This window comes from Amblyomma mixtum, chromosome 2, assembly GCF_055824585.1.
Source record: "Amblyomma mixtum isolate Tamu chromosome 2, ASM5582458v1, whole genome shotgun sequence".
NCBI classification, from domain to species: Eukaryota; Metazoa; Arthropoda; class Arachnida; order Ixodida; family Ixodidae; genus Amblyomma; species Amblyomma mixtum.
This window is the reverse complement of record NC_143013.1, coordinates 36,081,454-36,105,963: the sequence shown is the minus strand read 5'-3', so window position 1 is coordinate 36,105,963 and position 24,510 is coordinate 36,081,454. Positions and strand designations below refer to the sequence as shown.

The following is a 24,510-nucleotide window of genomic DNA, read 5'->3' as shown; positions in this document are numbered from 1 at the left end:
TGCTTTTCACAGAAGTCTGTGTATTTCTATCTGCAAGTGTATGTTGGCAACAAGGACGCGGTCTGTCATGAATTAACGAAATTTGACACACACCCGACACGGCGAAGTTAAAAAAATAAATAAATATGCGCAAGGACTGAACGCCTCCGATCGAACAGAAACAAGTATAAAAGAGAGTCAGCCTGAGGCGTTACTGCGAATGTGGGGCATAAAGCAAAGCGTGTTTACCCAAGCTGAAAACAGCAAAAAGAACCAACGTCATCTCACCCGTTTTTACATCCACGCATTTCGACCTGTTGAGGAGGAGTACAGACCAGACCCGGGGGCATCGCGCTGGCAGATAAACACCGCAACTTGGAGAAACCAAAAAAAAAAAAAAGGAGTGAACGACGTCTGAGGTACGCGGCTTTCCCGAGGTGAGCTGACGCAGCTTTTTTTTTTTTATTTCGCGAAACATTTTGTCGGCTGCAAATAAAGGGAGAAACGCGACCAGACGGCTCGCATCGACGAGGTCTAGTCGGGAGTCGAGTCCCAGTGTTGTTTGTTCGCGAGACGCTGGTCACAGCAGCGCCAGGGGCGTTGTAAACAGAGCAACGCAGCACCGATTCGCATTCGAGGCCAGCGGGAGTCCCAGAAAAGAGAGAGCACGGACAAGGCGGGAGAAAAACAAGCTCAAGGCGGCATTCAGCACTCCACGTTTAATCATGCTTACTACTCTTTTTCTCTGCGGTCATTCGACGAAAATATCCCGAACGGAAGGAAGGAGTGATCAGAAAAAACGAATTATGCGCAGGCACCACGCGCGAAGACAAAAAAAAAAAAATTGGAAGGGACACTTAAACTTCGCCTTAGGGGTATGACGCAGTAGCTTTAACAGGTTTACGCGTATTCTCGACTTGACATTCATATATATCTGGGCGTACTCATACCCGTCCTGGCGTAGTGGTGCAGCGGTTAAGCGATGCGCCACTGCCCTAGCAGGTGCTGACAGTTGCTGCAACCGGTAGGACTTGTGCGGCCCATGCTGCAGGTTGCTCTTCCCGAGCAACCTCTAGTGACTAACCATCATTTAACTGCCTCCGAAAACGGTGTCCAGTTTGCTCACTATCCAGTGGACAGGTTATGATGGCGCCACAAGGTCACGTGACCTTGCTTTTCCGGAGTTTTTTGCTCACAACGCCGACGACGCCAATGCTGACTACGAGAACGACGCCGGATTTTCTGAGGAACGGGAGCCTTAATGCGACCGCTTTAAGAAGTGCTTTAGCACGCTATGCGTTTATGAGGGAGGCACAGTACGTTAGAGACATCCTAATAAAAGTTACAGCACACCTATCTTTAAAAGGCATAGCATCATAAAAGCATGCGAAGGGTTTCTATTCCCTGTCACGCCGATATTTGCAAAACCAAGAATATGCCTGTTTATTATATGTGTTTAACGTTCCCAATCGACTCAGGCTATGAGACGCGCCGTAGTGGAAGGCCCCAGATAGTTCTGACCACATGAGGTTCTTAAACGTGCACTGGCACCGCACAATACACGAGCCTCAAGCCTTTATTCTTCATCGAAATGCGACCTCTGCGGTTGGGATCAAACCTGTGTATTTCGGGTGAGCAGCCGAGCGCCATAACCACTGCGCTACCGAGGCAGCCCAAAAATATGCATTTTACGTGCGAAAGTACTGACACATGTAGTCAAAGCATTGCAATGTTTTTGTATGTTCTTATAAACAATGAATATTTTTTTTCTATCATTGCTCAAGCCTGATACCTGAGCCGCGCGATAGTACGGACAGAAAGACGTCCAAGTAGGAATTTACAGTCCTGTTTAGTGCGCCGTATTTCACATAGACTGCCCGTTTTCCATTAAAAATCAAAACGAACCCCTTCTGAGGGCAGCGTACCTCGAACGCCACGGACGAAACTAAGAGCGGGCGCTCGATAGCCGACCTGCTTTCGGCCTTCATCTCGTGCGCAAGTCCGCAAGCCGCGACGGGTCAATACTACCAGGCGTCACACAAATAGCAACAGGCTACACGAACTCGCTGTCTCGGCAGTACACACACGCGTTTCTCGTGCGCTTTTCAAAACAACTTGAAGACCGGAAGCGCTTCTTTGACCTTCAAATGTTCGCTCGCCTGTTTGGTTGCTGCCCACGGAGCAAGCAAACTCCCGGCGCAGTACCTCCAAAGGGAGTTGTACAAAGATTAAATCTTGAATGAATAAACTGTTTGCATAGAACCGTTTTAGCGCTGCGCACAAAGCACGAAGGAAATTCAGTCTTAAAAATTTTTCTTACAATTTTATTAAATGATAAGAGCAAACAGAAGTGCGTTTGCGCTGTGCGTGGTTTGGACTGCGTGTCCAACCAAGCGCACCGTGGTCGTTCATTTTATTTTCGTGCGAAAGCCCTATTCTGATGGGTGACCCTCGAGCAAGATCTAGCGATGATTTCATGTTGTCGACCTTTATGGGTTTATTCCAAGTTAAATAAATAAATAGAAATAAATCCAATAAATATCCGCGACTGGGGTTCGAACCCGCGGCGTCGCGAACATATTAGCTTGGCTGGCAACTGCGCGAGAGCAGTAGGCTATCACCGCAGCCGAACAGGCCTCGTGCTAAACTGCCACACAGACTCGCGCTGTGCATTGCATATCGCCTTTTTCATCCGCTAATACTGCTATCAAACTAATGTCTGTGCTTTGAGCTATGTGGCGGTAGTGACAGAGATGTGCGCTGCATACGTTGGCGTGGGCAGCGTTGTTAAAGCAACACGCGTTGGCATTGACAACAGTGCTGCAGAAACACGGCACTGGAGCATAGGCCGGCGGCTTACATTGAGTGAATTGGCACTGACGATGAAAAATTTGAAGACTCCCTGGGTCAGTGGGAACCTCATTCGCGCTTTCAGGTACGTCACCTCCGGAAGGCGGAACACGTGATTAGGCCATGGGTGTTTTCTAACAATACAAGCACATGACCAATAACTGTGATAAATGCGACAGAATTCACTAGAGCAATAACTATGACAAAGTTCACCTCATCTTTTCTTAATTTTGTCCTGACTATTTTTTTTTAATCAGGCGAAAATTAGAAACCACTATTTTGTTTTTCTCTAAAAGTGGCGGTTGTGGAGTTGTATCGGTCAGAATTTGGTGGAAACATTTTAGAGCCGCTAATCGTTTTGCATGTTTTAAAGAAATGCGCTGAAAAGACATGATTTTTATGTTTTAGCAGAAAAATAAATCAACGAATAAACATCCGGTCATCTAAGAACACAAATTCGAAATTCATATAGGAGTGTTATGAGTGTTGGGCAATGCAAGTCGCTATTTTCGGCTTATTGAATCTAGATTACTGCTTTCTATACACACGTACAATCTCGTTTGGTTGCTTTCACCTTTTTACTGCTTACCTTCTTTTGTTCCCACTTGTGGTCTGGGCTTTGAGCGTATGTGACCTTGATAATCTTAGCCGTGAAGTTGTACTCCGTGGGAAACCTGTTTTTATTTTGTTTTGGTGCGCTTTCGATGCGAAGATTTCTTTAGTTCCGTTTAAAATTAAATACGTATTATTTAATTACACATTCATTTAATCATGTTGCTCATGTTCTTTCAGTGCACATTTTGGGTTTGAATGTTTACTATTTTTGTTTACGAATAACAACACTATGTCCGTTGTTCTGCGCGAAAGATATAACCATGGCCTGTGGCCAAAGGCGCTGGTGGTTGTGAGGAACTTGCTGGAAACATCAGCCAGCGGAAACACATTGGGGTGCGGAAGCGATCAAATGAGGCTTTACCTTGTTGTATAAGATAGAAAAATTCTCTCTCACGTTAGTTACAGATTGAGCCGGTTTATGCTTGATGACACCATGTTCATGCCTTTTCAATTCGTTCATGTCATGTCATCTGAAACAGCGCGTGAATACGGAGCGTGGGAACAATAGGAAAAATAAATTCCAGAGCTATACTCACAGCATTCTTAAAGCAATGAGTTATTGAACTTCTGAAAGTTACACCGAAATAAGAATTTCGTGTCGAAGTTCGGAACTATTCGTTCGCAACTTTCCAGTTCTCACCGCCGCTCGCTAGCTGCAAGGAATCTTCCGTGTATACGACGAAGAGCTACGATTTGTCGAACTAGTCCGGATGACTGCTACGTTTACGAAACGCGAAGAATGTGCCTCACGTACAAAAACAAAGTTCATGATCATAGACAAACGCAAATGCTCACAGGTTTTTCTTAGGAAATGACGAAAAATCTGGCCGCTCGCACCGAAACGAACCAGCAGGCTCGCAGGTGTCACGCACCACCGCGCGATTCAGACTAGCGCTGCTCCCACACATACATACAAACACATGCACGAATCGGCATGAGCCACTGGAAAGAAATAAGACGAAGGAAAAGGAAAACAGAGGCAGACAGGGGAGGGTCGAATCTCATCTGCGCGCTCATTCAAAAGGTCGGCTTTGACCCGCCAACCGACTCGATGCGACGGGCATTTCGCTGCAGAAACCGGGTCACATCCAAAGCCTTACGCAGGCATTGTGAGAGGTAAATCCAGGAAAGAAGAGTACGGTGCACCCCTCTTAAAAAAGAGAAGAAATGCACGGTTTTATATAACGTTATTTAAAACCCGGTTCCCCCATTCCAGCAAGGCGAGCTTTTCTTCTCGGAACCGAGCGTGCGGCACACGGAGCTGATTTGAAAGGGAGGACGATGTCACCGGCATCCGAGATTCAGCGCTCTTTTGTGCCCGGTGCCTCACTGCGATCCACGGTGCGGAAACTCGTCAAAAGACGTTCTTGTCGAAAAACAACTTTATTCTTGCGCGCAGCGCGCGGCGAGTTGTTTTGCAAAATGGTTTCAGGAAGGAGTCGGACTGATAAGAACGTATACTAAAACAGGAAAATCTTTTTGTTGCTGCCTGATCAAGGTTTCAACCTAGTGACAGAGCGCCTCCAGTGGCGAATTCGGGATCAAGGGAGAAAAAAAAATGTTATTCGGACATTTTGATGAAAAACTGAACGTGGAAAGGGTAAGGATACGTAGCAAAAAAGTAACAACGCGGAACGAAGATAAAGGAAGGTAATTTTCCTCCCAGCGGATTTCATTGATTTGTGCAGTAAGTTTTTCGTCGTACAGAACCAACTCATCCAACTAAGCGCCCTATAGTGCACCTTTCTAGGCAAAACTGACGCGGGATTGGCCAGCGCCGTAGAAATCGCACTACTGGAAAATGTCTTTGTCCGCCGCCAATGTCACTCACAGCCACCGTCTTTCAACTATTCCTACTTTGCCAGACGACGGACGCAGCCAAGTCAGAAGCCAATCTTGCGTGCGATGACGCGCACAAGCTATTTTTAAACTTAGATAAAATTGGTTTCAGCTTCACAAAAGTTGTTTTGAAAGATGCGCTCAAGCCTTCGGTTCTTTTGGTGGAGGAAATTCAAATGGGCGTCCTACGCTTGAAACGGTTTAGGATTGGGGCATGCATGGGCTTTAGCTAATCATGGAAATCCTCGCGGTAGAGGCTAAGCGGCTTTTATGACTGACCCACGCAATTACGAATAAATGTAGTCATGCATATGTCAACTAAGATTTCGACCAAGTGAAGGCAGGCCTTAAACAATTTTGTAAATTTCGCTCATGCAGGGCCGTATTTCATATCGATGCTTCCCCCTAATCCTTCATTCGCCTCTTTCCCTCTGGCCAGAATCACTTCTGACAATTTGGCTGGTAGCGTTTTTTTGCTATCGTTATCAACTCAGACTTCACTGGAAATAGGAACCGATTTTAGAACAGCAAAAGGTAAAAAGGAAATTAATTATTAATAAATACGGCTACTGATCTGGTATAATATAATAGCTCCTTTTCTTAAATTCTCTTCTATTTTTATCGTTCGCCTTGTCGACTGGCAGATAGCAATGATAGCAGAGGTCATGACGTCGTCGTCTGAGGCAACAATAAAAAGTGACAAGAATAAGAATAGCATAGGACTTAAACAGAGTAGTATTATACTCTCAACATCGATTTATTTCATGCCCAAAAGCTCCATTTTTAGAAAATGAGAGTCATCAGGCTATTTTTTTATCCTTATAACACTCTGTGATACAAAAAAGAGCTCCAGGTTGTAAGTTCTCAAACATTAATGAGTTCCATACTGTGGTAATGGAAGCGAAGTCATCAGTTCTTGCTCTGTTGTCATGGCGACGTATTCATAAAACCCGGTGAACATACCTTTAGCGCAAGCGCCAACAATGAGACCCATCTCGGTGCTGTTGCAGCGCGATGCCATTGAAAGCGGCCTTCATCGGGTCCGATACTTCCCGACAGAAACGCTCAAGTGCTTGATAAACAGAGTTTACATACAAAACAATTAGGAGCCCAGCGGGAAAATTAGAAATGTATAATACGACGGAAAGCCGGAAATTACGCAAGTGCTTTCGAGTGAAGACTCCAGAAGAGGGAAGGCAAATACTGGGATTTAGTTTTGAAACAGGACGACAGGAGGAAACGAGAGCACTTTTCCCCAAAACCGGAATAGGTAGCTCGCACGAAGCTCTGAAGGATAGAACCCGGCAGTTATTAACGTTCACTGAGAAAGCCTGCTCGATATCCATGAATTATTAACTGGCTCCATTAGAGGCGCGCAGAAAAGGACTGCTGAATAATGGCAGAAAGCAAGAACCAGCACTGACGAACCCAAAATAAAAAGCGGCAAGTGGTCGAACATTTAGGCACGGTGCATTAGAAAGGAAATCCGCTAAGCAAATATGCATAAGCAAAAGCGAGGATACTCGGGTGAGAGCTGAGGCTGCGTATATATGTATAAAAAAAAGCTGGCACCCGGTTAGACAGGCGCGAAAGCATAAGAAGATGAGCCAGGAAATGATAGCCTCCGCTCTACAAAAGGTAGTCTGGGCGTGGTACAATTTTTTTTTTGCTACGCTCGATGAGGCGCGGGAGGATGGTGGTGGAGATAGGAGGGAGTGTAGCTATTTGCATAATTGAAAAACGAAGGCGCGCGCACGTGCCGCATGTGACGTAAACGCAGTGCCTCGCTTCGCGTCGGACACCCGCTGTTACGCGGGGAGAGAATTACGGGCCTCGGGGGAGAGAAGCAGTGGTGATGGCAGTGGTTCCACGGGTTGCCGGTTTCTCGCTGGCGCGTGCGACCAAACACTCGTTGCTAAAAGGTTCGGAGACAAAAAGAGGAAGAAAAAAAAAGGGGCAAGGAAGGGGGGGGGGGGCTTCAGCCAAGCCCAGCCACAAAGACTGTGCGTTTTCTAAGCAGATGCTTGGAACTAAGCTAAGTGATTGCTTGATAAAAAAAATGCATTCTTTAATAACACTATCTATGATGATGTCCTTCATCTGTATAGGTTTGCAGGATGATTGTGAGAGCTGGACTGCGAGTGAGGCTGGCATACAGGTTAACTTCAGGAATAGGACCTCAGTAGAGATAACAACGACAATTTAATTTCTATAAACAGACTCCAGTAACACGAAAACAGTTTTTAATTACATCTCTAAAGAATTTAGAGAATTTCCTGGCTGTAAACGAGTATGCTAGGTAATACTAGATAACTAGTATTTCCAGTTATGCAAAACAAGAAAATTTTGAGCCCGCTCGTCCAGCCGTGCCCTAACTAACTCCCCATACAAGTACATACACAAAGGTTTTCCGAATACCATTTCTGGTCGACTATTAATCGCAAATAGTGGGCAGTACACGCCCCATCGCGCAAGAAATTCGTTGTGTGTAAACGTCAAGACAGAAGCTTGAAGTGGCACCACGTAGAGCATCCTGCTAAAGTACAGTGAATTTTGGGGGGATTTTCGCTCATAATTCAAAGCAGGACATGCAACGTCGATAGCCGGCATACAACCGCATTGCGCGACGGCGTTAAACAAAGCCGATAACAACGCCCTATGAAGTCTTTTTTCGCAAGGTTGCTAAGCGGACCCGGCCCCCCATCATGCTATTTGTACCTGCTCGATTCTACCTCTTCGTGTTGCGCTCTGATCAATCTGTCCTGCTGCCTATGTAAACATTGCAAACTGCCCTTCTATCCTGTCATCAAGTCCAGTGCAGCTGGATGATGAGCTGCCCTTCATCGGTGAGGAGAAAGATTTATCGATATGCGCTCTTCAACAAAACGACTCTTTACTTCCGTGTATCTTCCTTAACTGCACTTCCCTGGGAATGAAGAAACGGCTTGCATTTCGAGCACCATCTGTCGCCAACTGCGAGCAGTAGGAGCCGCTGAAAGAGACAGGCTTTCAAAACTCCCGTCAACGTCCCGATAACTGTTGCAGTCTAAGGTTTCGAGACGCAGGCATAGAGTGGCGTAATGCAAAACTGCTTCAGTGGCAAATGGACGCCTTCTTTCAGTGATGCATATATCAGTTCCGAACCACTGTTCCCATTCGGCTGGTACTTGCACTGCGCCACGAAAAAATCATGGAAGAAACAAAAAAAAAACTGCTCCTTCTTGCGCTCATCACTTCAGAAATAGGGGCAGGGCAGAACGCGAGCTCCTTTCCCTGAGGTCTTGAAGTGAGCAGCTGAAACGCAGACGGTTCGGGGCTATTCACAAAGGATGATGCGCAAATAATGAATAATAACTAATAAAATCACCCGTATTCAAAGAGAATATATTTTTGTCTTTATTATCCAGCGTTATACAAAGGAGCCTCTCGACTGTTGATAATTCTCTTTTTTTTTTTTTACTTTTAACCATCCAAATATCTGCCGCCTACCCTGTTAGGCCAGCGCTGCGGTACAGCGCTATTACATTTATTGTGTGCATATTGTTCTTTTCAACCAGTGTTATGTGGACACTGTCTCGCCACTTATACAGTATTAGTGCTTTCGCTGCAGCATTATTTTTAACTTTCAATTGCGACAACGCACCACAGCCTCACTGCGTCAACAAAGGCGCTATGACACGGGATGAATATCGATCGATGTGGAGGAGTTAAAAAGGTTCGCAAGTTTCCGAGCTTTGGGCGTAAGCATCATGGACGCGGAAATTATCAGGCACTTCAGGAGCATAAGCCGCTTAGTGGCAGCGCCACTCGATGTAAGCAAATAAGTGAACATGAAGAAGGAGAGAGATATAGTAAAAATAATAGAAAGAAAGCTCCGAAAGACCGCGAATAGACCACGCCTTGACGCGCGTGCGCGCGATTTCCAACGGTTTCGAACCACAGCCGCACAGCCTCGCCTTTTTTTTCTTTTTTTTTCCATTTTAATAACGTTTCCTACGCTCCTCTCTCTCTGTCATCGAGGAGTAAAAAAGAAGAGAGATCATCGAGGAGTAAAAAAGAAGAGAGAAAGAGGCAGGGGCCTGGGGTTCGCTGCGCGAAAATGCCGTCAACGGCGCGGCCGCAATACGCCTCGCGTCAAACGCACACCAAGACGACGACGACGACGACGCCTGATCCCCGATGCAGCGCCTGCGTCCCGTCGAGCTTTTGTTTACCGCGCCATCAAAGACATCCGTCCCCGACCGTTCGCCGAATAAAATAAAAATAAAAATAAACAAGCAAGGGAAGACAGCGAGCAGAAGCGAGCCGCCCGGTTAAGAAGCCCGCTCGACAGGGAGGAACTTGGAGAAGAATGAGTCGACGACACAAGGCGCTAGGCCGGAAATAAAAACAAAGAAGCGAGAAAAAAAAGAAGATAAACGAGACAACAAGAACAAGCTTCAAGACCTGAACTACTCCCCCCCTTAGGGCGGTAATATAGGAAGTCGAGGAGGCACAAAGTCGATAGGTAAATAGGGGGCCTCGAAGCAGAGGCGTCGTCGCTTGCGGCTGGGACGCTCCGAGCTACGAGGCGGCAGTATAGTATACCCAACGCAGCGGCAGGGCCGAGAGAATAAACGACTTTTCGACGCCTCGCGTCCTCCAAAGAGGCTCTGACGACGACGACGGCCGCCGGCTCCTGCGGCTGAGTGCTCGGCGAAATGAAAAGTTAGTGGAGGACAGCGAAAGGCTCCTGCCTATACGTATCAGTGAATGAGCGAAAAAAGAAAAAGAAGACGCGCAAACAGTGGCAAAAGAAGACGCTGGAAGCAGCCTCCCCCAACGCCGCTCTCTCGGTGATGCTCGAGCCGGAGTTCGCAGTCTGACCGGAGAATGCTGCGCGGATCGTTCGTTCTGATATTTTCTCCATGTTGCTCCCACGGATACGTTCACTCCGATAGCTTGGTACTTCTGGTGCCGCATTTCTGTTTTTTTTTTTCGTCAGTGGTGTATTTCAAGTGGGATTACAAGCTCTTTTGACCAACTAGTTCACATTCTGAACAAGGGTCGAGGAGGAGCCTGAGTCCGCCTTCCCACTGTATTCATTTTGTTTTGCGTTTTCAAGAATTTCTCTACCGTCGTTGACATTCTGAGCAGTCGATGCCTATATATAGTGTTGCTTTTAGTGAGCGACAAGTAGCTACAATCAACGGCGTTTGCGGCACAACCGGCCACTTCAGTATCTTTCATGTTTTTATCACTGCATCTTTGAACTTCTACATTTTAGAAAATGCCCTGAACAATTAGAGCTTGCAGTTCCGAGGACACCTGCAAATGGACAACCCTGACTACCTCTACTAAAGAGGTAGTTGAGAAGGCTTGCTTTGCTCTCTTCAGGGTAGTTGCTGTCCAGGAGACCACTTTACTATACCGTTGAAGCTAATGCTAACAATGAAGCAACTGAAGCTGATGTGCAAGATAACGCTATGAACAAGTACCCTATCAGTATAGACTGGATATCCTGCACGGAACGACCACGCCAATTGTGTTCGTTAAGTCCTGGACGCGAGATAACTTTTCTCTCGATTTTTGCAATCTGCTCTGTCGGAAACGAGGAGCATAGAGTAACTATGCAAAGTGTGGATGACAACTAGTGTGTTGCCTATGATTTATCGTCTGCTTGTGACCAATGTGGCATAAAGAAAGGAGAGCAATGGGTGCTACAAGATGCCAACACCTTCTATATAAACGTGGGAAAATATTGTGCGTGGCTTGGACCTGGAACATGCTCTCAGGCAAGGCACCTCTGAATTCGTATCCGGCGAAGTGCATCATCATTCAAATTTTTACCGCTAAGCAGTGCCGAAGGCCGGCCGGTCTCCAATCACTTTTCCCCGGTGAACTGCATGCAACCTGCTTTCTGACTCGAGTCTTTCCTGAAAATAAGAACAAGGTTCTCTTGACGCGATGAAGTAAGCACAAAAGCAAAATTGCGTAAAGCATTTCGCCGGGTGGAGACGTCCATCCTTATAGGGCGCGCTTTTGTTTTGCCTGCAAAGGAAGAATGCGATTCAAGATGGCCCTCATGATTCAGGGCATTTTACTTCTCTCAAACTGTTCACAGCAAGAAGATAGAAGAGAAAGAAAGGATGCCATCTATATGATTGCTTTATTGCGCTCGTCTGGGACCTGAGACGCTGCAGGGAGATTTCGCAACTTTGCCGCCGCTTGAGTTTCCCGAAACGCGTGTCGTTTTTGCAAACTTTTAAATCCCCTCTTTGAAGTGCGCTTTTCGATCGTTGCCCCCAGGTGAGACATCTCCAGCGTGCGGATTTTCCTTGTATTGTGGGCTTTCTTAAGAACATGGTGCGACGGCCGCTGCTTTGGAGCCAGCGAGCTTTCTGTTTGCCCGCCGTTAAATGGCTGCGAAAACTTTGCAGTAATTCTCCATTGAGCTTGCCGCGCACGTTCCTGCCGCCTGAATGTATCTTCTCTTGTGGATTCTCGAGGCTCAGCTATCGTCATATAAGCGTATTAGTATGCTTAAATGTGCTTTTACCATTATAGTTAAACTTGACATGCTTCTAACGCGATGAAATTAAACAGGTTAATGTCATTAAACAAGTTAGAACGGTTAATATCTGTTTCTTGCCCTCACTGCTCTCATTATTTTTGTTTCCTGGCTCGATACTGGTTCATCTACTAATGGACGTTCTGAAGCAACTTTTTTTCTTGCCATATTGCATTCTTTCTGCAACCTTTAGCCGACCTTTCATGCAAGCAACCCGTCAAACTCAGCCACGTTCAAGGCAAAACATACTGTAGTAGAGCAGCGAGCTGGGCTAGTTTGTGAATGTTAATCTTAAAAATGGTGGCACTGCGCTAAAAAACACGGACACGCGCGTCCTGCCACTTCTTCTGTGGTTGGTATTTTTAGCGCAGTACCACCATTTTTAAGACGTATCCAAAAAGCGCTTCATGGCATTAAGGCCACAAAAAAAAAAAAACGTACGTAAACAAGATAAAGCACCAGAAGTTGCGCAAAGCTGTCCCCGGCAGTCCGCGCGCGAGTCGAAGGCGCAGAAAGTTTGAGCTGAACAGAAATTTGTATTGAGTATAACTTTGAAGGAGAACCGGGCACCAAACTGCCTGGAGCCATTCTGCAAGCGTCATTTTCCCAACGTATGTGGCCGTGCTTGAGCGCAGCACGCGATCAGATGAAGTAGACGAAGGCACGCGGAGTGGCTGGAATAACTCAGTTGGCGTGCAACTCTTGTAGAAGGAGGACGAGGAGGAAGGGGGGGGGGGGGACTTTATTAAAGTTAAGGGGAGTAGGGCGAGCTTATGAGTGGGGTCCTCATTCCAGGGCTCCACTGGCTTGAGCTGCCCTGCGGCCCTCTTGTATGAGGGCCTGTTGGTCATCCACGTTATCGCTGGTCAGCAGCGCCTCCCGCCGCTCAAAAGACATGTTTTCCGCCTGTAGAGTGTCTTGTAGAAGCAACACCTTCTTCTGCAAGTAGTTGTGCGCGGCCCACAGTCGCACTTCACTTTCTTCTTTGAGCAGGTAAGCGCCTTAGTATGTACTCAAGGCTGGAGGTCGGAGGACAACTTTCAGACGCAGTGTTTCTACGGATTTCCATGTTTTTGGCTTCCATCCCCTCTCCTTCTCAGCGATATCATAAATTCATAGTCCTAGGATGGCAGCCTATTTAACCTTTAGTATAGCATCTCACTTTGAAAAAAAAAAAAGAAAAGCAATTTCATTCCCTTCACTGTTTGCCAAGCATTGGGAGATGACCAGCATTCCAGCCTGACACGAGAAGATCGTAGAAAACCTCGCTAACTTGCGGAACGATATCGCGCCATCGGCCAATCAGGAGCCAGTTTTCCACGCGAACGGCTTCGCAAGCTCCCTCCTCTGTCTCCATCTTCGACGCAACGAGGTTCCGGTCAAGGCGAAGCGCCCACGCACACGCGTTGCGCCTGAAGCCACTTTGGTCCCGAATCGAAGAAAAAAGCACGCACGTGTTGTTTCAGCCCGAACACCGGGCCTGATCACAGAAGTCGTGGGGAAAAGACGCCACTTCAGCGCGGCGCAACAAAGGGTTTGCAAAGACGTTGAGAAAGGAAGAACAAAAAAACAGACGCAGAAGAGCGTTAGAAACAGATGCGTAGCGGAAGCGAGAATGATGAAACAAGGGCTTGCGCAAGAGGAGAAAATGGTGACGGCGAGAAGGAACAAAGGTTGTTTGGGGCTCCCCGAAAAGAAAAGAGCGCGGGAAGAGAGGACAGCAAAGAAACGCGCACCAGGCCCTTGCCGTAAGGAGAACTGCAACAGCAGGCTGCTAGCAGTTCTGTCCTCAAAAGACGTTCCATCAGCGCCGCGCCGTCTCGAGAGCGGCTCGTTCACCCACGCAAAGTGGCCGCTACTATACGGAGCCGCGGCCCGAGTTTTTTTTTTTCATTTCTTTTTTGTTCTTGTTCTTCTTCGGATCCCCAAATCCCGCGGTCGAGTGCGATGTAATTACGGAGGCCCGGGAACAGCTCGCCGCCGCCCGACGCAGCCTGTTCTTCTTCGCGTCGGCGAGCTTGGCTCGCTCGGCGGGCACCGATGCCGCCGATTCTGTTGTTTCCACCGGGACAAGCCGCCCACGTGCTACGCCAGGTAAACAGACGCAGCTGGTGGCTGGCGCTGTTGAGGGCGGTGAGCGCCAAACGCACAGAGAACGAAGTAGCCAAAGATGAACAGGTGCACAAACAAAACAAAAACTACGGAGGTTGTTCTAAACCGTGGCGAGCAGATCTGATCGCTCGCTTCGCTGAAGAGCTGCCACTTCATCGAAGATCACCGTTTCCCGCCTGCTCTCGCTTTGGCTGCTGCGAAGAGCTGGTTTTATTTTGTTGTTTTGTTTTTGCTTCCGGACTTAACGCCAATTCGGTGTTGCGCGGACGCCTTTTTTACTCCGTGAATCACCAACATGATTTAATTGAGGAAGTTTGACCTCCGTAGATCCCAGATACGAAACTTCTACATGGCGAGCCTCAACAGACGTCTTTCCGAATTCACCAGCACAAAGTGCTATGACTCGAAGGAGTCTAAGCGTGCTTTAGTTATGTTACGCATCGTCAGCGCTTTTCATCTCACGCATGTGGGTACAGATAGCTGCGTGAACTGGTTTTAGACTGCTTTGTCTTATTGAACAGCAAAACTACTCGCACGGTGTCACGTGTGCGGTCCTGCACTTGCGTAATTTTTCGTGACATGTTTCCCAGCGTGAAAAATGGAATATGAACTTTATGTTGTGCTTTCTAGAAATCTGCATGCCTTAGATAGCAAGGACCGATGAAATAAGAATTACGTGCTAGAAATGGAATATACTGCTATATCAGCACATGTAGAATCAGTGGTATGTGCACTTCGCAAAGTTTGTTCAGAACAATGTACAAAATAACAGGGGCTGGGGAGGAGTGAACTTTCGAAAAACCACAGATGGGATCAAGATGTCGACTGAATATATTTTTTGAAAATCTCAGCCTTGTTCTCTCTCTGAGCAACTTATAGTTCTCCGCATATATAAGAAAGTCGCGGAAAAAAATATCTATCTGGCGTTTTAGAACATTCTTTTAGCGTCTCGTACAAGTAAATGTTCGTTTGTTCTCGTAAAGTAAAACTTACCAGAAAAAAATATGGAAAGAATTCAGTAGGAAAATTTTGCTTCTTTTAATAATTTTTTGCTTTCCGTTATTCGCTGGTGTTTGCATCTGGTGTTTGCAGCTCTCTAGAAATAAATACAAAACGATTCCTCTTATAGCTGTCTCGGTTAAGAGAAAAAAAAATCAACAGCAAAGTGTGTGTAAACTGCTTCCTCTCGGAAAAACTCGGCAGTAGTTTGATTTGCGTTTTAAGATTTTTCTTCCCTCTTCGAAGAGTTTAGCGCGCGCCTTGTAGAGAATCAAGAATTGAGTGAAGCGCTGTTGAAAACTCAGACGAGCCCGTCATAGGCACAGAAAATATAAACCTGTTTAACAAAAATTGATGGCCTTTCACGAATTGAGGCGTGTGTTGAGCGCATAATGTGCCTAAACTGGGCCATAGAACACATTTTGTGTTTGTTTTTCTTGCTTCATATCATAGCATGGCCCATAAATGTCGAACCACTGCACTCTAATGGACGAAGGCAATTTCTATGATGCAATATTCAAGCAAAAGGCACCCCGTAGCAACAAGAAGCTTAAAGCAAAGCTACTATTGTAATGCCGTTTCCATAATTGTCACAGCCATCACAATTTTTACAGGCCTTCATTCCCTAACACAATTTTGTCTGGAAGCCAATGTCTATTGTAAACGCCCAAATTGGTTTTGAATATTTTAGACGTTGTTCCAGCGAAGCTCGAAACGGAGGAAATGTACGTAGGAGGCGCGTAAGCTGGAGAGTTTACCGAATGAAAAAAAAAAAAAAGCGATTGTTTTTCTGCAGAAATAGTAGTTTCCTTTAAAGGGGCCTAAAAACCCCCAAAATAAATTTGCTGTATCCATTAGATGTTGGAAAACATTGCTTCATGATTCTTCTTCGGCAGAATTTTCCGAATGCACTGTGTTGAATCGGAGCTATCAGGAATCGAATTTTGTCCCTCTCCCTCTTTCCATCTTTTCTTCTGCTCTCGTGATTAGTAAGCGTGCTCAAAGCTAGACGCCTCTCCATCACACGACCCACTGAAAGTCATTTCGTTTACATAACCACGTGGTCGTTTCTTTATTAACTTTCTTATTTCTCTCGTGAGGCAACTATTCCCTGTTGTGACGCGCATGATTGGCCGGGCTGCCGATTGTGCGCAGTCGAGCTTCATCTGCCCATATTTTTAGGATATGTTTCACTACACTTACTGCCTGGCGTTCACGTGACACTTGAAACTATCTAGTCCTTTTGACACATACACGCGATAACGCGCGACACTGAGAGAGAGCACGAGGTTTAATACCTAAAAGAGAATGCGAACAGTCGAACGCGGCTCAACGTCAAACTTTTTTTTCAGAGCGCCAATGAAAGTTATTTCTTTTTAACTTGAATAACCTTTTCTAAGTTTACATCGAATAGTACGACTGTTAATACGAGCTATACTTTGTGGGAAAAAGAGAGAAGAAAGGAAGGACACTTACAAGACTCAGCGCGTAAAGTGCAGCGCCATGCACAACCAACTAGGCCCCGTTCTCACCCTCTTAACAATTAGTACGGTCTACATGATTAGCCTGCGTGCAAATGAGGCATTCACTATAAGCCAGTTCTCACCTCCGGGGTGACATCCTGTGTGGCTTTGTTGGTGCATTTGCATCAGATATTCGGCAAGGATATTCACTGCGTCTCGCCAGTATGGCTTCTTTGTTCAACGGGTGTCTTTTAGGCAACTTTAAACGCTCGAAGAACCGTATACGTTACAGCATCGCTTTCTGAATACCTGCCTCTACTTCCTTAACACCGTCGCCTGCCCGTACTAAAGACAGGAGCAACATGTTGACAGTTTTTCTTATGTGATAGAAGACAGCAGTAAAATGGAAAATTGAAGCACTCACTGCCACCTTGGTCGAGGACAAAAGGGGGCTAAATTGCTGGTGTATGTCGTCTTTCTACTCTCCCCTACCTCTCTCTCTCTCATTCAAACTTTCCTAGCGAGCGCGGCGCGCCGGTTCGCGCTTCAACGATAAGTTGGCGAGAACAGGGAGGAGGTGGGGATGCCTGAGGACAACAAGAAAAAGGGAGTTGGGATGTTTTCCTCGCGCTCTTAGCTTCCCCGTTTCCCTCACGCTGTAGCACTGAAATCGGGCCGCGCCGCGTTCCGAGACGCAGTTTATCGCGGTGCTGGAGATTTAATGCGCTTCTTGAGGAGGCGCAGGGGGGCATGCCGTATAATTTCCTGCCCAGGAGACGACGGTCCCCGTCGGCGGCTCACCGCTCTCTGGGCGACGCGGCCGCGTGGTGCGCGAATTCATCTGGGAGAGGGGGTGATTATTCAGCAACGCCCCGACATGCTTCCAACTCACACACTGCCTCTTTCTCTACCCCTCTCTTTCTCGGTCCCACCGTTCTTAGGTTGCGTCCCCCGCTGCCTGTGTACAAACACGTTCGCGATGCCTGCTGGGGACGTGCTGCCGACCAAGAAATTCTCTGCCAGAGAGGAGCTAACGTGAACAAAAAGGGGTGGGACACGCGTTTGCATTGTATGCGTGGAATGGTTAGAACCATGCAGGGTAGCGGAGGTTAGGGCTTCTCACGACCACTTAAAGGCAGAAGCTGCAAATCTGGTTTCACGTGCGAAGTGCTCGTCATTGACCGATGTTCATTGACCGATGTTCTGGATTCTTCATGTCATTGAGAAATGAGGTCTGCAGATGCGAACCTCTCTTATTCACCAGCAATCTTGTGCAAGTTACCCATTAATAGCTGACTCCAGCCCAGTATCGTAACGACTGCACGGTTTTATATACTCCAGGCATAGAGAAGGCCTCTAGAGGCTCGGTTCTTTGCAGTGTGAGCACGTATGTCTATTTTTTTGCTCGTATTTGGTCATGCGTGCCTTGCTTCGCCTCGTCTCAGGGCTGCTGAACTGCCCTTCCCGTGGGGGAGTTGTGCTACAAGACGCTTGGGCAACCATTATTCGTGTGCCTATCTCCAGGGAACAGTCTTATTTTGACAGCGACACTGCACAAGCCATATTGAGAGCACGCCTGCTGAAGGCAGTTCATGTTTTTCTTTCGCTAGCTTGTCTCTTTCCTCGCATTATTTGGCGACAATGTGCCAGCACCGAAGTGGATTGAAAGTCACTTGCTGCAATAGTCTACATCTTCATTCATTTGCTTTCCTTTTCTTTTTCACTTTATTCGGCAGCTGAGATCACTGTGACGAGATATGCTGGAAAGTCGGAAGGAACGCAGAATAAGGTGAAAGTTTAGTGGAGAAACTGTTACTGTTTTAAATTCTCGCAAGTATGAAAGACATGGCCATGATGTTAAGGAACGAATAAAGCTAACCGCCATTTACACCATGCAATAAGGCCCGTGCGCTAACCCAGCAACGTCTCTGTAGACGCGCTGGTTGTGACTTTGCGATGGGCGTTATCAGGGACACGTCAGTGGCTCACAAAGAGACACCTTTTTAGTGGTCCTCTAGTAAGAGTGGCAAAAAGTAACCGATGAATGAAAAATAAACAAATGATCAAAATGTATTGGTATGTGGAGTTTAATGTCCCGAAGCGACGCAAGGTGTTAATAGGATTTCTGTAGTGAAGGGCTCCGAATTAATACAGACCACCTAGATTTCCTTAATCTACCATGACATCGCATAACACACGGGTGCCTTTGCGTTTCGCCTGCATCGAAATGCGGCCATCACTACCGGGATTCGATCCTGCGACCTTCAGATCAGCAGCAGAGCGCTAAATCTACTGAGCCGCCTAGGCGAGTTAGTAGAAAGTTGCTTGCAATAGCTAAGTCAGGCTTCTATCTATTTTGCTGCCCTCATTCATGTGAAGTTATGCGCAATAGTAATCGTACGGTGCAAAGCCATTTCGGCACACATTTACACAATTAGAATCAGTCTCAGAATGTCAGGACAGTAGGGTATTGATGTTCGAATTGTATGGTTTCAAAACCGGATCGACTACGAATAAGGTATAGCTTTGTTAACAAACAAGAACGAATAAAACGTTTCGCAAGTGATAGTGTGTTTGAAGCTGCTTACAAAGTAGCTATAATTACTCATTCTACCGCTCATTTTCTAACTTTCTTCGTTGAAAAACTGAGACCAGTGCGCTTTTCTTCTGCAAAATTTGTCGCCTGAAGAAGACCATCTGCACTCTATTGCCTCGCTGCTCCTGGCCTGTGTGTTAAATCTGGCCCCGGAAAGATTAATAACATCGAAAGGAAGCAGCGCTATAAAAGAATTAAGACTTTCTGGTATGGATTTCATTAAGCACAATGTACATTGCGGGTCCGAGTCATTCGAGTGACCCCCGACTTCTTCATCTGGACTTATTTTGAGCTTGTAAGTGCTTTCATGAATATCAATCATCCGCACTGCAGCCGATAACAAAAAGACGAACTCTTGTAATGAGGCCTTCTCCCTAGACAATCATGCATTAGGTGAAGCCATTTGCTCAGGATAGTGACTGCAGTAAGAAACGGGAGGAGAAAAAAATCGCGGGAAGGGGACGCTAATTTGTGAAATGAAATATGCGTCACTTAGCGCGCCTCATAAGAGCCGCATGCGGGAAGGCCATTGTAGGGGTAGTGCATTAAGCCAGATCTATTATCGTCGAACCTTCCTGCTAACCGGGCCGGGCAAGCATGAGAGTGGTCGTATAACAAAGACAACCAGAGACGCAAAGGCCGCGAGAACAGCAGTAGGAGGAAAGAGGACGCGGGTGAGAGAGGAGGGAATCTGCAGACATGCGCTGTAATTGAATCAGTGAAACATAATCACCGCGCCGTGCTAAGAGCCGTGCTGTTTCGGAGAAATCTTGTCATTGCGAGATGCCCGCTCCGGCGTGCCGCGCCGGCAACGCGGCAATTGATTGCGCCCACTGAGCATTAACTTTGGAAGTCTGCGGGCGTCCGCTCTGGACGGATACGCTTAATACTACTAGCCGGTGAGCGAGGCAAGCTTTTAGAAGCCTTTTGTCTCGCGGCAGCAATGCTTTTCTTCTGCTGTTCGGGCGTCTCGGGTATTCTTCTCTTTGTGTTTTCCTGGCCTTGCTCTTTTCTTTTTATTTGTGTTTGCTCCGATCGCTGCGCGGCTTCAATGCATTAGAGAGGCACTTTAGCCTCATGAATGGCGCGGCTAATGAGGTATTATGCCAGAGACTCTCCGGCTATTACAGTCACTCAGCGCCTGGAGCCCAGGACGACTTCCAGCGCCAGTGTTCTTGGAGGAAAAGGAAACTTTATCGTTAAAATATCTGCGCCTTCGCCCCGAAGCAAGATTCGCTAAAATCACCAAGGATTTCGCAATTCTTTAAAGCGAGAACTCGAAATGTTTTCGAAGCTTCCTTTGCACGTAACCACCGAGTCTTCGTGCATTTTGAATGTGAGATTGTTGCTATCAGGGATCTCTCGAATGATCTAGTCTAGCATTATAGCTACAGCCGCAAGCTAGCAGAGTCATTAAGATTATTTTACTCCAGTGAAAGTACCAGAGAAATCTTCTGTTAAAGCCAGAACCAGAAACCTCATTTCACTGTATTAGACGATACCATGTCTGTTTAAAGACAGCCTACTCGAAATAGGTCAGGGGCAGCCTTTTGTATTGTTTAAATTCTCTGAATTATTTTATGACCATCGTGCAGCCAGAATAAAGAGAAGACATGCAATCATGCACATTGTGTCTTCTGCTATATCTTGGTGATCTGAGTAGAGGGTAAATAGAAGTTGCTCGAAAGGTGCAGCAATACGTTGACGATGCGCAAGCTAGCTTTGCGATGCTGCGCCCGCAGCGTTGAAAATTTTCAGCAGATTAGAGCAACCCACCTCAGGACACCCTTCTCTTATTCTCTGAACACGGTTGCATTAAAGCAGGAAAGACTAGTCCGCTCTCGTTAAAACAGCGACTCCGTAAAATATACTTTAGAATAAACATTTCACGTATTTTTTTCAGTAGTGTTACAATTAATATGGTCTCCTACCTTGAAGTGAAATTGCCCTGCTGGTTTAAAATATTAGAAGCTGCAAATACAAATCGATCTGACAATTTTGTAGAAAAAAATTCTAACTTTCCTGAAGTGCTTATTACTTTCGGCTGTCGCTGATAGGTCAGTTAACCAAAGAACGTCCACAATTTGTATTGCCTTAAAAAAATTAGTTTGGAAACGAATGGTTGCATTTCGGGCGATGTTGATATGAAACCGACACTTGCTTCCCTTTCCTTTCAACAAAAGTTCAAAATAACGAATAGAACCCATGCTTACATTTTGAAATGTGCAGAGTGAGGATGTTTCGTGTAAGCTTTTTCTCTGAAGATTGGAGTTTGGAATACAGAAAAGCTTTGAAAGTTAACACCGTGCAGAGCGTATCTACGTCTGTTCAGCAAAACAGTAGTCTAACATGAAAATGGCACTGAGGGCCTTAAATTTTTCTTTTCAACAATTTTAGAAAAATGCTGACCAGCTGAAACTATTCAACAATATGTGTACACGACAGCATAGTACGTGAGGTGAATCTCAAGGGGAAACGAAAAAGTTTCGCCATCACTCGGGAAGAGTTCGCAGGCCACGTCGGGTTAGCGGTGCGCGAACCAAATGTGCAAGACGTTGCGAAGGACTAATGTCTCTTTTTATCTTTTGACATAAAAATAGAAGAAAGCTTTCGAACTGAAAGGACACAAAAAAATGGTAACTCATTTAGACATTTACAACTTGCTGATGTCGCTGAAACAAGTAAAAAGTGAGTGGCGAAGGCACTGTGTCGGAGGATAAAAAAATAAGGCCAACGAAGTGTTTTTTTTTTACAGAACGTCGAGGCATTCCTCCTTACCATAAAGAAGCCCAATTAGGCCCATAAAGTTGCTGATGCTGCGCCAGACTTTGTTATTGTTTAGGTGCGAAGTTTACAACTCCTTGGCCCTACTCGTTTTTCTGCCGCTCATGACCACGTCTTTCCTTTTCTTGTGGTTAACTTCACTGATTAACATTACCACCTGTTATCGGTGGGGCAGTGCTCCACGCACTTGTCTACGGGGCTGAAATCTTGGACGCAATGTGTATCCGTGCCATTCGTCGCTGCCTTCATTCTGAACTCTAAACACCGTATTTTTTTCATTTTTGCTCGCATGAGAAGTAAACTGGCCTTCATGAAGAACGCCTGCTTATTAAGATTTTGTTTAGAGCCTAGGCCCATTCGCTAATGACGCCAATGCGCTCCAAAGTGTCCTGTCCTCTGCTTCCGAAGAAGTGGTTTGAGCACCGAAAACTGCACACACGGTTGAGAAGTGTGCCTTTTTAAAAATAAAATTAAAAAGTAATGATGAGCATTTTCGTACTAGAAAGACGACCTTGGCGTATGGTCTAAAAATCTAAAATCTAAAAAGTGATGTGTCGGCGTACTGGCGCAAAGCGAGGGCAGCACTTTGTTCCGGGAATGTTTCAACCGGTCGCCTGCCAGCACTTACAACATTTACAGTACTAAGGTCACTAACTCTGAGGCAATAAAGTGTTGTGAGAACCAAGAGAACTGGCTTTCTCGACCCTATGGAGTTTAACACACTAAATTAAGCAAAGCATGAGAAAATAGTCAATTTATAGGCTGGTGGTTAGACCGGCATAGACCGGCATAGTTAGAAAGTGTTAAGCTTGTTATGAAACCAAATAAGAAATGGTTATCTGCAGAGCTGGCTACAATAACTCCTTCACCTTGCTATGAGAGGCGCGGAACTACAGATTTCAGTCTGAATCTATTCGCGCAAATGACACCGGTGTGAAGCAGTTGGAAGCCGCTTGGTTTGTGAATATACGCACTATGCACTTATGTTTTTTTATACGCAGTGCAATATGAAACTAATAGTTACGAAGAAAAAAACCTGGTATGTTTTCTTACTATGCGAGCTCTCATTTACTTCTTCAATATTCGTTTTTGTTAGCAGACACTTTAAGTGCATACAATGCTTTCTATCAAGCGGAACTGAAACTTCCAGTGGACCGTTCAGGCAAAAGGTTCGGGAATTTTCAGTCATATCAAAAGTAATATACTTTTAAAAGTTTCAGGACAACTTCTACAGACACTTCGAGGCAATGACACTTTGGCACTATGTGAATTACTCTGACAGATCTTTGTGCCCCACTTCAGCAATGTATACAGTGCTTACAAAGAACGCGCTCACGGTTTCGGAAACTGTCCGCTCAGTTTCATAAAGAAAACCACCAAACACTACAGAACATTCAAGCTGACCAAACATCACCGCCCGAACTGCGGGTCTGTAATGTAAGTACATGTCGAGATCACACAAGACACACCTGTAAGATCATTTGAAGTTGGCGACCTTATGCCTAAATTGCATCGTGCGCGAAAACATTCCGCCCGTTATACGAATCTCGGTAAAGTTTTACTCGTAAAACAGAGACAAATAATTGCACAAGACCTCAAGTGCCGACGTTACGCGCTTTAACTAAAGCTGCTTGAAAAATTCGAGCATTTGTGTCTTCAGGAGTAACAGATATGTGAAAAGACCTTGCAGAATATAAATCGACATTTTGCTTTCAGGTTTGCTCTAAGTTAACTTTCTTCTGAAATGCAACAGGTTCCGCTCATGTCGGGTGAATTGCTGCCACGACAGTTCTGCTTTTCATATGTTTTTACGTCGATCAGTTTTATCAAACAAGAGGTGAAGCTTCCCCTAAAGCACGTTTATGCTAGTGCGTGAGCAACTTGACACACTCAAAGACCTTCATTAACAAATAATAGCGTTTCGAGCGTGCCGAGAATCATTTCTGTTCCGTACGTACCGCTTGGCTACGGCGTCTCGAGGGAGCGAGCGGCGTCAGATGATGCCCCCTTGGTGCGCGACCAAGCCATAACGCGTCACACGCAAGTTGTGCTTGTGCCGCGGCGATGCGACGGAGGGCGAACGGCGGCGTTTGACGCTGCCGGAGCGCAGTTGTGGAAGCGTGAACGACGCTGTCACGGCGACGAGCGCTGCCGACGCTGCCGGGTGCGTGGCTCTGGCACGACTGGCCCGAGAGCAGCCGCGCACACAGTATGGCCCGCGCACGCGAACTGACTCAGCGCCACAGAGCTTTGGCCGCGAGAGTAGCGGCCCTCGAGTTAGGACAGGATCAATCGCGTTCTCCGCTAGGGAATCGGCCTAGGGAAAACGGGAGCCGCCAGAGGGCCAAGAGGGAAGGAGGAGGCGTTCCCCGCTTCCCTTCTGCTTGCTTTCGGACAGCGAGACAACCGCGCCAGTCTCGCTGGCACTCTCGCCGCGTGCAGGCAGCGGTTAACGTTATAAGGTCAATTGTACCTTTTTTTTTAGGGATCATTTGTAAGTCGTGTGCCAGTTTTATCTCGTTATATAACTCTCCGAGTGCTTTTTGTTTGAAGTGGGATTGCTATATTTTGATGCACTATAGCAGATTCCTTTCATTTATTCTTGTGTTCTTTCTCTATTTCTTTCTTTTTATATTTTTTACATTTTGTTGAAGCTATGAAGGACAAGTCCAGCTTTCTTGGACATCACTTTTAATTGACAGGCAACTGTGGAATATTGTGAG

The 24,510-nt window shown here is 46.2% G+C and overlaps 1 protein-coding gene across 1 annotated transcript in view; it reads right to left on the bottom strand.

The window, feature by feature from the left end:
• Window positions 1–24,000, bottom strand: part of LOC149358978 (plexin-B-like) — a 174,965-nt gene extending 150,965 nt beyond the window's left edge. Inside the window, exon 1 of the mRNA XM_089571152.1 lies at window positions 23,746–24,000. The gene's annotated coding sequence lies outside the window, so the exon portion shown is untranslated. The remainder of the gene's footprint in view (window positions 1–23,745) is intronic.
• Between the last annotated feature and the right edge of the window lie 510 nt (window positions 24,001–24,510).